This window comes from Salmo salar, unplaced genomic scaffold, assembly GCF_905237065.1.
Source record: "Salmo salar unplaced genomic scaffold, Ssal_v3.1, whole genome shotgun sequence".
Taxonomy (NCBI): domain Eukaryota; kingdom Metazoa; phylum Chordata; class Actinopteri; order Salmoniformes; family Salmonidae; genus Salmo; species Salmo salar.
In genome coordinates, this window is record NW_025548872.1 from 244,996 (window position 1) to 262,761 (window position 17,766).

The following is a 17,766-nucleotide window of genomic DNA, read 5'->3' on the forward strand; positions in this document are numbered from 1 at the left end:
TTATGTTATACAATACATGCATGTTTTGTTCAATCAAGTTCATATTTATATCAAAAACCAGCTTTTTACATTAGCATGTGACGTTCAGAACTAGCATACCCCCCGCAAACTTCCGGGGGAATTCGCTAACATTTTACTAAATTACTCACGATAAACGTTCACAAAAAGCATAACAATTATTTTAAGAATTATAGATACAGACCTCCTCTATGCACTCGATATGTCCGATTTTAAAATAGCTTTTTGGTGAAAGCACATTTTGCAATATACTAAGTACATAGCCCAGGCATCACGGGCTCGCTATTTAGACACCCGGCAAGTTTAGCACTCACCATAATCATATTTACTATTATAAAAGTTTGATTACCTTTTGTTGTCTTCGTCAGAATGCACTCCCAGGACGTCTACTTCAATAACAAATGTTGGTTTGGTCCAAAATAATCCATCGTTATATCCGAATAGCGGCGTTTTGTTCGTGCGTTCCAGACACTATCCGAAATGGTAAAGAAGTGTCGCGCGCATGGCACAATTCGTAACAATAAAATTCTAAATATTCCATTACCGTACTTCAAGCATGTCAACCGCTGTTTAAAATCAATTTTTACGCCATTTTTCTCGTAGAAAGCGATAATATTCCGACAGGGAATCTCCTTTTCGGCAAACAGAGGAAAAAATCATAAAGGCGGGGGCGGTCGGGGTCACGCGCATAAGCTAGTGTCTCTTGATCGGCCACTTGAGAAAGGCGATAATGTGTTTCAGCCTGGGGCTGGAATGACGACATTCTGTTTTTTCCCGGGCTCTGAGCGCCTATGGACGACGTGGGAAGTGTCACGTTAGAGCAGAGATCCTTAGTAAAAGATAGAGATGGAAAAGAAGTTCAAGAAATGGTCAGACAGGCCACTTCCTGTAAAGGAATCTCTCAGGTTTTGACCTGCCATTTGAGTTCTGTTATACTCACAGACACAATTCAAACAGTTTTAGAAACTTTAGGGAGTTTTCTATCCATATGTAATAAGTATATGCATATTCTAGTTACTGGGTAGGAGTGGTAACCAGATTAAATCGGGTATGTTTTTTATCCTGCCGTGTCAATACTGCCCCCTAGCCCTAACAGGCTAACATAATTGCAAAAGGGTTTTCTAATGATCAATTAGCCTTTTAAAATGATGAACTTGGATTAGCTAACACAACGTGGCATTGGAACACAGGAGTGATGGTTGCTGATAATGGGCCTCTGTACGCCTATGTAGATATTCCATAAACAATCAGCTGTTTCCAGCTACAATAGTCATTTACAACATTAACAATGTCTACACTGTATTTCAGATCAATTTGATGTTATTTTAATAGACAAAAAATGTGCTTTTCTTTCAAAAACAATGACATTTCTAAGTGACCATAAACTATTGAACGGTAGTGCATGTATTAAAATACCCTCAAATAAAAGGTGACATTATATACTGTCACCTCATATGAAACATTTGATCTCAAATCCAAAATGCTGGAGTATAAAGCCACATTTAAAATGTTATCTTCACTGTCAACATAGATATGATGTGGACTGTATACTCAATACAATCTAAATCTGATACCTCACTGTCTGTCTTTTGACTGATACTGCTTTTAAACTGGTCTGGTCAGTCTACTCAAATATTTGTAATATGCATTTTTCTATCTACAAGAAATACTTTGATAATTTTTCATTTATAATAATGATACATTAATTTATTATTAGATATGGCAGGTTTCAGGACACTGATATATCTGAATATGTTGAAGAAATATACTGCCACTTTTTTCACCACCAAAGAATAGCAGTGTGATTTTAATGATTTGACTCTTTGCAGGCTGTCAGGCTGTCTAATCACAGAGGAAGGCTGTGATTCTCTGGTCTCAGCTCTGAGGTCAAACCCCTCACACCTGAGAGAGCTGGACCTGAGTAACAATGACCTGAAGGATTCAGGAGTGAAGCTGCTCTCTGCTGGACTAGAGGATCAACACTGCAGACTGGAAACTCTGAGGTCAGTATTCCTGTAGTTGGTCAACAAGTGATAACTGTTCACCAGATCCACATGTTTTTACCAGACACACATAGTCCACACAATATGTGTTTGGACAGTGAAGCTTACAGTTCTAAATGTGGTGCTATGCTCCAGCATTTTGGATTTGAGATGTTTCATATTAGGTCACAGTACAGAATGTCACCTTTTATTTGAGGGTATTTTCATACATATCTGTTTTACCGTTTAGAAATGAAAGCACTTTCTGTACGTAGTTCTCCCATTTGAAGAAGTCTTAATTATTTGGACAAATTCACTTATATTGTATTAAAGTAGCCATAAGTTTAGTATTTAGTCCCATATTCCATGCCTGCAGTGATTACATCAAGCTTTTGATTCTACTAACTTGTTGAATGCATTTGTAGTTTGTCTTGGTTGTGTTTTGGATTATGTTTTTCCTAATAGAAACTGAATGGTGAATAATGTCCTGTCATTTTGGAGTCACTTCACTTGTATTGTCAGTAAGAATAGAAGATGTTTCTGAACACTTCTACATTCATGTGGATGCTACCATGATTATGAATAATCATGAATGAATCGTGAATAATGATAAATGGGAAAGTTACAGAGGCACAAAGATCAGACCCCCTCTGTTATTGGTGTTATTCTGTATACTTCTGGCCCTTCTTTGGACACTGTGTTAACTAACCTCTAGACGAGCTTCAATGGTATTGGTAATGGTGAGATTTGACTCTTTGTAGGCTGTCAGGCTGTCAAGTCACAGAGGAAGGCTGTGCTTCTCTGGTCTCAGCTCTGAGGTCAAACCCCTCACACCTGAGAGAGCTGGACCTGAGCTACAATCACCCAGGAGACTCAGGAGTCAGACTGCTCTCTGCTGGACTGGAGGATCCACACTGCAGACTGGAGAAACTCAAGTATGTAGAGGGTTTATGTCAATGTTCATATCAGACATGTTTGACTTATCAGGCTATTTAAGACAAACATTCTGACCACCACTTGGACAAAGTTATATGCTGACTGTGTGTGTGTGTGTGTGTGTGTGTGTGTGTGTGTGTGTGTGTGTGTGTGTGTGTGTGTGTGTGTGTGTGTGTGTGTGTGTGTGTGTGTGTGTGTGTGTGAGAGAGTTCAGTGTGTGTGAGAGAGTTCAGTGTGTGTGTGTGTGTCGTCTGTGTGTATGGGTCCAGTGTGTGTGCAGTGTGTGTGTGTCCAGTGACAATCTCTCAATGACATACACACACACACAAACAGGACACGCACACAAACTGGACACACACACACTGGACAAACACACACAAAGGACACAGACACACACACACACACACACACACTCACACACACACACACACACAGGAAATACAAACACACACACACAGGACACACACAAACACAAACATTCGCTTGAAGTTATCTGCTGACCGTGTGTGTGTCCAGTCTGTGTGTTAGTTCAGGTGTACTTATTGACTGTCTGTTCTTCTGCTTACCGCTACAGTGTGGAACATGGTGGAGAGTACACAATGAGACCTGGGCTTAGACAATGTGAGTGTTGACTGCTGTGAAGATTATGACTAAGAATAAGTCTTAATTCAAGTTAAGTCAAAGTCAAAGACCACCATCATTACTGACTTGGTCATATTAAATATCAGCTGTAGTTCTACAGAAACAGAAATCAGGGACACCAAAGTTTACAAAGAGTTGCTTTGACAATGTGTGTGTGTGTGTGTGTGTGTGTGTGTGTGTGTGTGTGTGTGTGTAATTAATCGGAATAAGTGTGTTTTATATCACCAAACAGTTTAACATATGATCATTCAACAAGTCTCAAGTTACCTTAACTTCTCCTTTTGATACCCAGAAACATCTACATTAAATGAATTAGTGAAAAGTGAGTTAACATTCTAATGTGAATGATGATGATTTCTAATATTGTGTCTGGTTTCATCCATCAGATGTCTGTGATCTCACATTGGACCTAAACACAGTAAACAGACACCTCTCTCTGTCTGAGGAGAACAGAAAGGTGACATGTAGGACAGAGGAGCAGCCGTATCCTGATCACCCAGAGAGATTTGAGGACTGTGGACAGGTGCTGTGTAGAGAGGGTCTGACTGGGCGCTGTTACTGGGAGGTAGAGTGGAGTGGGAGAGGGGCTGTTATAGGAGTGACATATAAAGGAATCAGCAGGAGAGGAAGGGTTGAGGACTGTGTGATTGGATGGAATGACAAGTCCTGGAGTCTGTTCTGCTCTGACAACAATTACTCTGCCTGTCACAATAATAATCCCACTACCATAGACGTCCCCTCCTCCAGCTTCCACAGAGTAGGAGTGTATCTGGACTGGCCAGCTGGCACTCTGTCCTTCTATAGAGCCTCCTCTGACACACTGACCCACCTGATCACATTCACCTCCACATTCACTGAGCCCCTCTATCCAGGGTTTAGGGTTTGGTATGATGACTCCTCAGTGTCCCTGTAAATAATAATCTGACACACACACACACACCCACACAATGGACACACACACACACACACACACACACACACACACACACACACACACACACACACACACTTGCCTTTGGAGCATTTACGCCAATCAGGAGTTCGACGTCGGCATCAATCTCCTTCAACTGAACCTCTTTCAGGTATGGCTTTTGAGTTCTTTCTGAGTGGGAATGCTCTCTTTTGTCACTGGGATCTTACTCTGGGTGTAGATGTAATGCAAGAAATGTGACGCCCTCCACATCCGCCAATCTCTAATCTCAAAGCTCCTGCCCCATTGTGTGTAGCAGAATTTCCATCTCATTGCCTTGTGAGTCTCTCTGTACAAAATGTTGCTGAGCTACCAGATTCGAGAAACGCATAGGTTAACACAGACTTGCTTCCATTTGCCATCTTTACTTGAACTGGCACAATTGCAAGGGCACACACACTGACACACCAACACACACACACACACACACACACACTGGACTCACAAACATCCTGGACTCACACACACACACACACACTGACACACCAACACACTGGACTCATACACACACGCACTGACACACACACTGGACACACACACACTGGACTCACACGCACTGACACACACACACACTGGACACACACAAACTGGACACACACAAACTGGACACACACATGCTGGACACACACACACACGACTGGACACATTCAGACATACGCATCTTCCTATAATTGGACCTTGACCCTCAAATTGGGAACAAACAGACACCTCATTCCAGCAATAACTTCCACCACAAACACAGAGGTGAAAATATTACCGGAATATTCTGCAAAATGTTGATGAAGACGTCACTCAATCCACCCAAAACAACATGCAGTCTTTCCACAAGACTCCCATGAAGTTATAGTGTGACGTTATGAGTCGACGTTAAAGTAACATTCTCACAACATACTGCACTTGTTTTATCCTGTTTTAGATGTATCCTCTGTTTAAACATTTAAACTCTTACAATAACACTGTTAAAATACCAATGTGATCATTTCTTGTCTTTTATGTTGGAAAAACAAATTGTACAATTATATGTGGACATACGCTCCATAGTTGTACAAGTATACATGGATATATTGTACTTTTCATAATAAAACATACTTGAAACAAGAAAAAGCATGTTAATAGTGGAAACAATTTTGTTATTGATTTTTACATTGCTTCTCCCTGTCTCATGTTGACGTTTGTCATGAATCTTGACCTGGAGGCAGAACTGTGCGATTTCCTCTAGATATGTCAGCTGCAATGTCAGAATTGGCTGTGGAAAATGTTGTTTTATGGTCTTAATTTAAGGGAAGGATTAGCAGTGTGGTTAGGGTTGAGGTTAGGATTAAAATCGGATTGTATTACTTTGTGCCTGTGCCAGCTAGTAACCACTTTGCTGAACTGCCTCCAGGGCAAGATTCATGACAATAAATGCCAACCTGCCTCCAGGGCAAGATTCATGACAATAAATGCCAACCTACCTCCAGGGCAAGTCTTACCTGTGGCTCCGTTTGTAGAGCATGGTGTGTGCAACGCCAGGGTTGTGGGTTCGATTCCCACGGGGGGCCAGAACAATTTTTTTTTTTTTTTAAATGTATGAAATGTATACATTCACGACTGTAAGTCGCTCTGGATAAGAGCGTCTGCTAAATGACTAAAATGTAAATGTAAAATGTAATTCATGACAATAAATGCCAACCTGCCTCCCAGTCGTCCCCTCCTTATCTTTACAAGGCTGCAGAACATGAAAGCTAGTGATGTGGGGGTTCTCTCATAACCCTCAGTCCCCAGGTGGGTAGATGGCAGGTTGAATAAAGAGAAGCTAGTGATGTGGGGGTTCTCTCATAACCCTCAGTCCCCAGGTGGGTAGATGGCAGGTTGAATAAAGAGAAGCTAGTGATGTGGGGGGTTCTCTCATAACCCTCAGTCCCCAGGTGGGTAGATGGCAGGTTGAATAAAGAGAAGCTAGTGATGTGGGGGGTTCTCTCATAACCCTCAGTCCCCAGGTGGGTAGATGGCAGGTTGAATAAAGAGAAGCTATTGATGTGGGGGGTTCTCTCATAACCCTCAGTCCCCAGGTGGGTAGATGGCAGGTTGAATAAAGAGAAGCTAGTGATGTGGGGTTCTCTCATAGCCCTCAGTCCCCAGGTGGGTAGATGGCAGGTTGAATAAAGAGAAGCTAGTGATGTGGGGGTTCTCTGATAACCCTCAGTCCCCAGGTGGGTAGATGGCAGGTTGAATAAAGAGAAGCTAGTGATGTGGGGGTTCTCTCATAACCCTCAGTCCCCATATGGGTAGATGGCAGGTTGAATAAAGAGAAGCTAGTGATGTGGGGGTTCTCTCATAACCCTCAGTCCCCAGGTGGGTAGATGGCAGGTTGAATAAAGAGAAGCTAGTGATGTGGGGGGTTCTCTCATAACCCTCAGTCCCCAGGTGGGTAGATGGCAGGTTGAATAAAGAGAAGCTAGTGATGTGGGGGTTCTCTCATAACCCTCAGTCCCCAGGTGGGTAGATGGCAGGTTGAATAAATAGAAAACGATAGGCTACATAAAACAATCCATAAATGTATAATTATTATGTAATTTACACAAAACATTAAGGACACTTTTCTTTCCATGACAAACTGACCAGGCGTAACTCAATATTAGGAAGGTATCCTTAATATTTTGTCCACTCAGTGGCTCTGACCCTTTACGTAACAGTCAATCCTCTTTTTATTGGGTATTTACCAACGTTTCAGCATCACTGTGCCTTCTTCAGGGTGATGTCATCAATACTTGAACCAGGTTATGTAGATGAGCAGTGCAATTAGTGCAACCAATGACAATATAGGGGTGTGTCATAATGATTAAGTTAATTACAATGAATTAATGAAACTGTTAAAAAAAAACAATAGTTTATGGCATATTAAATATTAAACAATAGTAGGGTATATTATATATATCCGGCTCTCCATGTAATCGGATTCATTATGATCTAGGATCAGGTTCCCCCTCTCCATGTAATCTGATTCATTATGATCTAGGATCAGGTCCCCCCTCTCCATGTAATCTGATTCATTATGATCTAGGATCAGGTCCCCCCTCTCCATGTAATCTGATTCATTATGATATAGGATCAGGTCCCCCCTCTCCATGTAATCGGATTCATTATGATATAGGATCAGGTCACCCCTCTCCATGTAATCTGATTCATTATAATCTAGGATCAGGTCCTCCTCTCCATGTAATCTGATGCATTATGATCTATAAGGCTAAACTGATCCTAGATCAGCTCTCCTACTCTTTATGAATACTGTCACAGGTGACACTGCATCTGGCATCAATGTCCTCCATGAAGATGAGACTGATGTTCTGGCCTCTCATCCCCTCCTTCATCTCTCAGCAGGTTCACTGCATCTGGCATCAATGTCCTCCATGAAGATGAGGTTGATGTTCTGGCCTCTCATCCCCTCCTTCATGTCTCAGCAGGTTCACTGCATTTGACAAACTACAGAAGAAGTACATCATTATCTGCACTAAACAACTAAATACAATTTACTAAATTAACTAAATTAATCAACACTGAAATAAAATACTGAATAAGAAACTGAAAAAAAACTCCTTATTACTGCATCCCACCTTTCACCCTTTTTCATGTTCAGGAAGTGAAGCGGGTGGTCATGCTGGCAGGAAACCCCAACACACCTGTCTCCTACAATTTCCTTGTTTTGGGTTTGGACCTGATGGCATTGCCTGCTTGAAATCCATGGCAACCCTAAAATATCTATAATAATATGAAGTACAATGCAAGTATTATGTACTGAAATGCTTCCTTGCAAGTTAACCTCTTGACAATGTCAAAATGAATAAAAAAATATACAGCTGTCTTTAATAAGATAAAACTGAACTAACTGCTATCTTGAAATGTTGAAAAAGTGTTTTAAAATAGGCATCCTATCATTTGAAATTTAGTGGAAAGGCTAAGTGATTCTCCCCCTGACAAGAAGTTGACAGCCTTCAAACATAGTGCAAAAAAAGTAGGCGTGAACATAGAATATTTTTGGGTCCAAAAAAATGTCAAAATGAATAAAAATATATACAGCTGTCTTTAATAAGATCAAACTGAACTAATTGCTATCTTGAAATGTTGAAAAAGTGTTTTTAAATAGGCATCCAATCATTTGAAAATTAGTTGAAAGGCTAAGTGATTCTCTTCCTCAGGTTACTAGAATATGCATATTATTAGTAGATTTGAATAGAAAACACCCTAAAGTTTCTAAAACTCTTTGAATGGTGTCTGTGAGTATAACAGAACTCATATGGCAGGCAAAAAAACCTGAGAAAAAATTGAGTCAGGAAGTGGGAGAAATTGAAATGTAGTTTTCTTTTCAATCCCTTGAAAAAACTACAATGACATGGTAGGTGCAACGTAAATCCTGACTCTTCCATTGGCTGTCAACAATCTTTAGGCACTGCTTTCATCCGTCATCTGTAACCGGGCAGAAAATTCTGTCTCATTCAATCCCTGGCCAATCAGAGAACAGGTGTCTTATGACTCGCATCCACGTGACTTAGCTGTTGTTTTTATTTACATTTACATTTAAGTCATTTAGCAGACGCTCTTATCCAGAGCGACTTACAAATTGGTGCATTCACCTTATGATATCCAGTGGAACAACCACTTTAAAATAGTGCATCTAACTCTTTTAAGGGGTGGAGGGGGGTTAGAAGGATTACTTTATCCTATCCCAGGTATTCCTTAAAGAGGTGGGGTTTCAGGTGTCTCCGGAAGGTGGTGATTGACTCCGCTGTCCTGGCGTCGTGAGGGAGCTTGTTCCACCATTGGGGTGCCAGAGCAGCGAACAGTTTTGACTGGGCTGAGCGGGAACTGTGCTTCCTCAGAGGTAGGGGGGACCAGCAGGCCAGAGGTGGATGAACGCAGTGCCCTTGTTTGGGTGTAGGGCCTGATCAGAGCCTGAAGGTACGGAGGTGCCGTTCCCTCACAGCTCCGTAGGCAAGCACCATGGTCTTGTAGCGGATGCGAGCTTCAACTGGAAGCCAGTGGAGTGTGCGGAGGAGCGGGGTGACGTGAGAGAACTTGGGAAGGTTGAACACCAGACGGGCTGCGTCTATTTGTTCTTGTATGACTGAATACCTACAGCCCCGTTGTTAAATTATCCCAATTTTACGTTAAAAAATACCCTAAAGGATTGATTGTAAACATCGTTTGCCGTGTTTCTACAAATGGTAATGGAATTTTTTGGCCATTTCGCCTCACGGATTTGCGTCCACGCCACATTGGCATGGTAACATGTAGTTCTGGACGGGTCAACAAAACGGACGTATTTTGGACATAAATGATGGACTTTTGCAGAACAAATGAAAATTTTTCTTGTGGAAGTGGGAGCCCATCCCGAGTGCATTCCGCCGAAGATCAGCAAAAGGTAAGTAAATATTTCCAACATATTGTTAGAGATTTGTCGACGCCGTGGTTGTAGGCTAACTGTATAGCTTAGCATTGAAGGCTAACTGTATAGCTTAGCATTGAAGGCTAACTGTATAGCTTAGCATTGAAGGCTAAGTTCTGTACTCAGAATATTGAACAATGTTGCTTTTTCCGTAACGTTATTTTTGAAATCTGACAAAGTGGTTGCATAAAGGAGTAGATTATTTGTAATTCTTTAAATAATTGTTAGATTTTTTTTTTCAACGTTTTATGAGTTCTTCCGTAAATGAAATGTGCCTTTTCACCGGCTGTTAAGGGGAGAAAACATTTTCTGAACGTCACGCACCAATGTAAAAATCGGTATTTTTGGATATAAATATAAACTTGATCGAACAAAAAATGCATGTATTGTCTAACATGATGTCCTAGGAGGGTCATCTGATTCAGATTGTCAAAGGTTTGTGCTTAATTTTAGCTGTATATCTGGTTTTGTGATGGCTATCGGCTTTGAAAATGGCTGAGATGCTAAAATAATGTAATGTTTTTCTTTCACCGTAAAGCCTTTTTGAAATAAGACAATGTGATTGGATTAACGAGTAGAGTATCTTTAAAATGCCATATAATACTTGAATTTTAATTTTGAGATTATTTGGATGTATATGATACTTTATCAGTGTTTACATTCATACCAACATGATGTATATGATACTTTATCAGTGTTTAGTCATACCAACATGATGTTTATGATACTTTATCAGTGTTTACAGTCATACCAACATGATGTATATGATACTTTATCAGTGTTTACAGTCATACCAACATGATGTTTATGATACTGTCACGTCCTGACCAGTAGAGGGTGTAGTTGGGTCAGGATATGGCAGAAGGAAGTGTGTGTTTTTTATTGTTTCATTGATTTTGGCCGTGTGACTTCCAATCAGGCACAGCTGTAGAGGGTTGTGGTTGATTGGGAGTCACACATAAGTTGCCTACGTTTCCTTTGTGTTTCGTGGGTAATTGTTCTTGTCATTGTGGTTGCACCTGACAGGACTGTGTTGGCTGTCAGTTTTGTTGTTTTTGTGAATTGCATAGTGTTCGTTGAATTAAATATGACGAACCCTAACTCCGCCGGTTTGGTCCACTTCTTCCTCAGACAGCCGTTACAGAATTACCCACCAAACCCGGACCAAGCGGCGGAAGAGGAAGGAGCAGCAGGAGTACAGCGTTATGGACCAATGGACTTGGGAACAGATCCTGGACGGAGAGGGACCATGGACTCAGCCTGGGGATGATCGCCTCACGCAGTGGGAGATTGAAGCGGCGAGAGCGGAGAGGCTCTATTACGAGGAGAGAGAGCGCAACGAGTGCGAGAGGCAGCCCCAATAATTTTTTTGGGGGGGGCACACGGGACAGTCGGTGGAGCTGGGGTCGGTACCAGAGCCAGTCGGGATGACATTGGAGGTGAGCGAGGGATATGAGGCAGAGACTGTGACGGGGTTAATGGGGAAATTAAGAGAGAGCGAGATGAGAGAGCTGCTAGTGTGGTGCATAAAGTACGGCATTCGCCCTAATGAGCGTGTCGTGGGAATGTCACCTGAGGCAGCTCTCCATACTCGGTCCTGAGGTGCGTGCTGGTTGTCTGGTAAATACTGTGCCTGCGCCCAGAAACAGGCCTCCTGCATGTCTTCCCAGCCCTGCACGTCCTGTGCCTAAGCCCAGAACCAGGCCTCCTGCATGTCTTCCCACCCTGGTCAAGCCCGTGCCTCCTCCACGGACCAGTCCTCCAGTGGGTCTCCCTATCTTGGTCAAGCCCGTGCCTCCTCCACGGACCAGTCCTCCAGTGGGTCTCCCTATCCTGGTCAAGCCCGTGTCTCCTCCACGGACCAGTCCTCCAGTGGGTCTCCCTATCCTGGTCAAGCCCGTGCCTCCTCCACGGACCAGTCCTCCAGTGGGTCTCCCTATCCTGGTCAAGCCCGTGTCTCCTCCACGGACCAGTCCTCCAGTGGGTCTCCCTATCCTGGTCAAGCCCGTGTCTCCTCCACGGACCAGTCCTCCAGTGGGTCTCTCCACCCTGGTCCCTCCTGTGCCACCTCCTCAAACCAGGCCTCCAGCGGGTCTTCCCAGACTGGTGAGTCCAGGGCCTGCGCCCAGAGCCAGGCCTCCGTTATGTCTCCCCAGCCTGGTGAATCCTGAGCCGGAGCTGCCAGAGTGGCCAGACTGCCCGGAGCTGCCAGAGTGGCCAGACTGCCCGGAGCTGCGAGAGTGGCCAGACTGCCCGGAGCTGCCAGAGTGGCCAGACTGCCCGGAGCTGCCAGAGTGGCCAGACTGCCCGGAGCTGCCAGAGTGGCCAGACTGCCCGGAGCTGCCCGCCAGTCAAGAGTCACCAGAGCTGCCCGCCAGTCAACAGTCACCAGAGCTGCCCGGAGCTGCCAGAGTGGCCCGACTGCCCGGAGCTGCCAGAGTGGCCCGACTGCCCGGAGCTGCCAGAGTGGCCCGACTGCCCGGGTCTGCCAGAGTGGCCCGACTGCCCGGGTCTGCCAGAGTGGCCCTCCTGCCCTCCGGCCCAGCCCGAGTGGCCCTCCTGCCCTCCGGCCCAGCCCGAGTGGCCCTCCTGTCCTCCGGCCCAGCCCGAGTGGTCCGTCTGCCAGGGTCAGCCCGAGTGGCCCGTCTGCCCGGCGCAGCTATCGGCGCCACCAAAGTGGGCAACGCCGAAGGTGGAGCGAGGTCCACGTCCTGCACCTGAGCCACCTCCAGGATAAGTGGGTTGGGGAGGGGGGTGTAGCACACTGCCATTGTTGACGGCAGCCACCCTCCCTTCCCTCCCTTTTTTTGTTTAGAACTCATATGGCAGGCAAAAACCTGAGAGATTCCTTTACAGGAAGTGGCCTGTCTGACCATTTATTGGCTTTCTTTGACATCTCTTCCCAAAACAAAGGATCTCTGCGGTAACGTGACACTTCCCACGGCTCCCATAGGCTCTCAGAGCCCGGGAAAAAACAGAATGTCGTCATTGCAGCCCCAGGCTGAAGCACATTATCGCCTTAGTCAAGTGGCCGATCAGGGGACAAAGGGCTTAGGCACATGCACTGGCCGCCCCGTCTTTCTGTTTTTCCCTCTATTTACCGAAACGTAGATTCCCGGTCGGAATATTATCGCTTTTTACGAGATAAATTGCATAAAAATTGATTTTAAACAGCGGTTGACATGCTTCAAGTACGGTAATGGAATATTTAGAAATTTTTGTCACGAAATGCGCCATGCTCGCGACCCTGATTTACCATTTTGGATTGTGTCTAGAACGCACCAACAAAACGCCGCTGTTTGGATATAACGATGGATTATTTGGGACCAAACCAACATTTGTTATTGAAGTAGAAGTCCTGGGAGTGCATTCTGACGAAGAACAGGAAAGGTAATAACATTTTTATTATAGTAAATCTGATTTTGGTGAAGGCTAAACTTGCCGGGTGTCTAAATAGCTAGCCCGTGATGGCTGGGCTATGTACTTAGAATATTGCAAAATGTGCTTTCACCAAAAAGCTATTTTAAAATCGGACATATCGAGTGCATAGAGGAGTTCTGTATCTATAATTCTTAAAATAATTGTTATGCTTTTTGTGAACGTTTATCGTGAGTAATTTAGTAAATTGTTAGTAAATTCCCGGAAGTATGCTAGTTCTGAACGTCACATGCTAATGTAAAAAGCAGTTTTTTGATATAAATATGAACTTGATTGAACAAAACATGCATGTATTGTATAACATAATGTCCTAGGTGTGTCATCTAAGGTATTTGAAAATCGCACCACAGGATTCAACTGGCTGTTACGTAGGTGGGACGATTTGGTGCCACCTGCCCTAGAGAGGTTAACCGGCGCCTTACAACCCCCGGGGAATTGGTCAAAGCATATAGTGAGTTTTGAGTTAATAACATTGGGATGAAAATTCTCGTGACAACTTGGTCCTTCGAGCCGGATCCCAATACCTGCCTCTGTCGTCCCAAGGAACTGCTGGAAACCGGCACGGGCGGATCCAGGATCCGTAAGACAAAGACCTGACCTTTGAATTGAGGGTTTATTTCAGGCCAGTGGTGAACTGGTACACGACAGAGGTGGTGTCGACCATTCAAACAGTTTTAGAAACTTTAGAGTTTTCTATCCATATATAATAAGTATATGCATATTCTAGTTACTGGGTAGGATTAGTAACCAGATTAAATCGGGTACATTTTTTTATCCAGACGTGCAAATGCTGCCCCCTAGCCCTAACAGGTTAATGTATTTTTATTTTAGTATAAGTAGTATATCCTGATAGCCAAGGTTGGTTTGGCTTTACCTTTTAAGGGAGGGAATGGATATATAAAAGGGTATTATATGATTTTTTAAAAAGTAATTAGGAGTAATTTAGGAAGATTTGACCCTCCAGAGGAGAGCCACATTTGAATATATGAAGATGACATATTGGTGGCGAATCCCTCCCAGGGGGGCTGTAAAGCGAACACTCTAGCTCTGTTAGTGTTCTTAGCAGAACAAGGTCATAAAGTTAATAAGAGGAAGTTACAGCTCTGGCAGGAACAGGTCATTTATTTGGGACACACAATAAGACAGGAAGGGAGAACACTTAATTCCACCAGAAAGACAGCCATTCTAGAAGCACCTAAACCACTCAATAAGAAACAGATGAGTTTTCTTGGAATGATTAACTATTGTCGTGCGTAGATACCCCACTTTGCATTACATACAGGGAAGCTTAGTGAGTTGATATATGGTAAAGCTATGGCAGCAAAAGATAAGATCAAGTGGACAGATGAGGTTGAGAACCAGTTTGTAACGATAAAGAAGTTATTGAAAACTAGCTCTGTCCTAGCGTTTCCCAGATATGATTGTCCTTTTACACAGACAGTAGACTGTAGGGAAGGATTCATGACGTCAGTACTAACCCAGAGACACGGGGGGGGGGGGGAGAGAAATAGGCCTAATGCTTATTATTCCTCCCGATTAGATGAAGTAGCCCAAGCCATGCCACTATGTTTGCAGTCTGTGGTGGCAGGAGCTCAGGCAGTTGAGGACTCGGCATCTGTTGTGCTCTATCATGATTTGACTTTAAAAGTTCCTCATGCCGTATCCATACTGTTGTTAGAACATAAGATGGCTTACAGGTCACCAGCTAGACATTTGTCTTGTATGATAATTCTTTTGAACATGCCTAATTTGACAATAGGATGTTGTACTACTCTGAACCCCTCAACATTAGTTCCTATTGCAACAGATGGCAGCCCACATGATTGTGTAACAGAAACTGAGAAAGTTGTCGTACCAAGACCCGATTTGACTTATCTAGCTTTACCTGATGGGGAACTGACTATGTTTGTAGATCGATCATCAAGAAAAAACCATGATGGCACTAATGCGACAGGATATGCTATAGTTACAGACACAGAGGTCTTGGAAGCAGAGCCGTTAACGAGAAACTATTCAGCACAATAAGCAGAAATAGTAGCACTTACCCGTGCGTGTCAGTTAGGGACAGGAAAACGTATTACTATTTACAAAGACAGTGCCTATGCATTTAACACAGTACACATATTTGCAGCCCAATGGAGAAGCAGGGGAATGGTAACCACTCCTGGGAAACCTATTACACACGCTCAGTTGATTTTGAATCTATTAGATGCTGTACTTTTGCCAGAAAAGTTAGCTATTTGTAAATGTGAGGCCAACATTAGAGGGACAGATAGTGTCAGTAACAACAACAGAAAAGCAGATGCGGAAACGAAAAAGGCAGGTCTTAAACCGCAGCCGTCGACACAGCAGTTTTTAAAAGAGGAAGTAAACATAGACAAAGCTATATTAAAATTGTCAGTCTAGAGCACCAGTGAAAGGGATTTCGAAATGGGAGAAGTTAGGAGCAATTTATATAAGGACGGTATTTGGTATCATGATAAGTTACCAATACTACCTAAGTCATTGTTTAGATATGCGGTAAGATTGACACATGGGCAGAGCCATGTGTCAACAGGGGATAGTAGAGCAGGTGGTAGAGCAGGTTAGAAAACACTTTGTGGCCTATTGGATAACGAACTACTTAAAAAAATAAAAAAATATAATAGACAAGTATATTAAATGGGAAGAACCGTTCCCAACTTACTGGGAGAATACGATTAGGGTAGTTGGTTTACTAGGATCTATCTCTTTAAATAATGGATTACATTTTAGCTGATCAGGTAAACCATATAGAATGCCAGAGTTAGGGAGGCCAGAACAGGTAGACATAGAAGTTGAAGATACACTAACAGAACACATGGTTAACCAAACCCGTATGTCCGAGACTTTGTGTCCAACAGGTGAATTACAGGAGAAGATGATTCACTCAATCCAACCAGGAGACTGGGTGTGGATCCAGTCCCTGAGGAGAAAAGAACTGGAAGCAGCCACGGTGGGAGGGCCCATACCAAGTGTTCCTGGTAATAGCCTTCGTGGTGAGAATAGCTGAAAGAGCTACCTGGGTTCATATCACACATTGCGGGAGGGTAAGACACACTGACACTGTCGAACAATCACAGAGTTAGGAGAAGAACCGAATACCAATAAGGTTCAGGGGTTACCTCTCTAACAAAGATTCCCTAACCCGCCCGATCCTCACTGTGTGCGTTCATAGAAGTGAAAGTGTGGGTTGGCCTCTAGCCAGTGATATATTCTCCGGGAGGGGGTGGGGCTTTACAGGGGTACTGGTCAGTCTGAGCTGTCTGATTTTGGGAGCCATATTCCTAATACACCATGAACCACTCGAGAAGTCAGAAAGTTGTAACTTGACCCATAGTGTAGAAGATGAGGAGTTTATATGGCCTAGGTACAAAAGGTCACTCGATCTGGATAAAAAGGAAGTGAGATTAGAGTTAGGGAAGGATGTCTCAATAGAGTTCTATGCAGACCAAATGGGCTCCCTAACCTCCTGGCAGTCTAGGACTCGGACTTCATGGGGAAGATATCTGTGTAGATCCCGGTGTAACTCATGGAATCATAGCTCACACAGAGAGAGAAGGCTATGTCAATCCACACACCCAATATAGAAACAGATGGAATATAGTGAAGGCCAGGGTTTTTGACTGCAATCCAGAGCAAGGGAAGTATTGCTTGAAGATAGGAATGACCATTAAAAGCATAAGGAAAGAGGATTTAGGGTTATGGTATGTTGGCCTTGACCAGACCATTGTCGACACTGCAGTACCATTCCGAGTAGTAGAGGTTAGGACAGGAGATAGTTCTACCGCCAGCCAGAATACCAGTAGTACCCCTGATAAAACGGACATTACCCGTGTAGTCATCCAGAGCCAAGGACCGGTGAGGATAGTTCAGACGAAAGATCTTAAGGAAGTGATTGAGGTGGAGACTTGGTTTGGGGATTCCAACCTATGGCTGGAATGGATTCAGTATACAGCTAGATCAGTAGCTAAAGAAGAAGGTTATGCCTGCGCAACAGCCAAACTTCAGTTGACAACCATCCCCTTTCTACTCCATGGAATTAATTTACCAAGGGGAATGGCCTGTATGGTAAAGCTGTTCATGAAAGCAAGGAAGCCAGACAGTTGCACTGATCTGCATTATCTGTATCCTATGTGCCCATTAGATCCAGACTTCCCACTTTCATAGTCGCAGGAGGAGACTATTATTGCGTGGCTCGACACAACACACACGGATGGAACGTAGGGGAAGTAAGAACATGCAATAGGACAGAGAATGTTACAACGGACGAGACAATGAGGGACCTGACTGGGTGGTTGAGTTCCGAGGACTTTAGTAAGATAAAAAGGCCGAGAGCG

The 17,766-nt window shown here is 43.6% G+C and overlaps 1 long non-coding RNA gene across 1 annotated transcript; it reads left to right on the forward strand.

The window, feature by feature from the left end:
* Positions 1-1,270: 1,270 nt before the first annotated feature.
* On the forward strand, positions 1,271-3,755 carry LOC123733400 (uncharacterized). The gene is made up of 3 exons (XR_006763764.1): positions 1,271-2,021; positions 2,762-2,935; positions 3,511-3,755. It is a non-coding gene; the product is annotated as an uncharacterized lncRNA (long non-coding RNA).
* Positions 3,756-17,766: the final 14,011 nt, after the last annotated feature.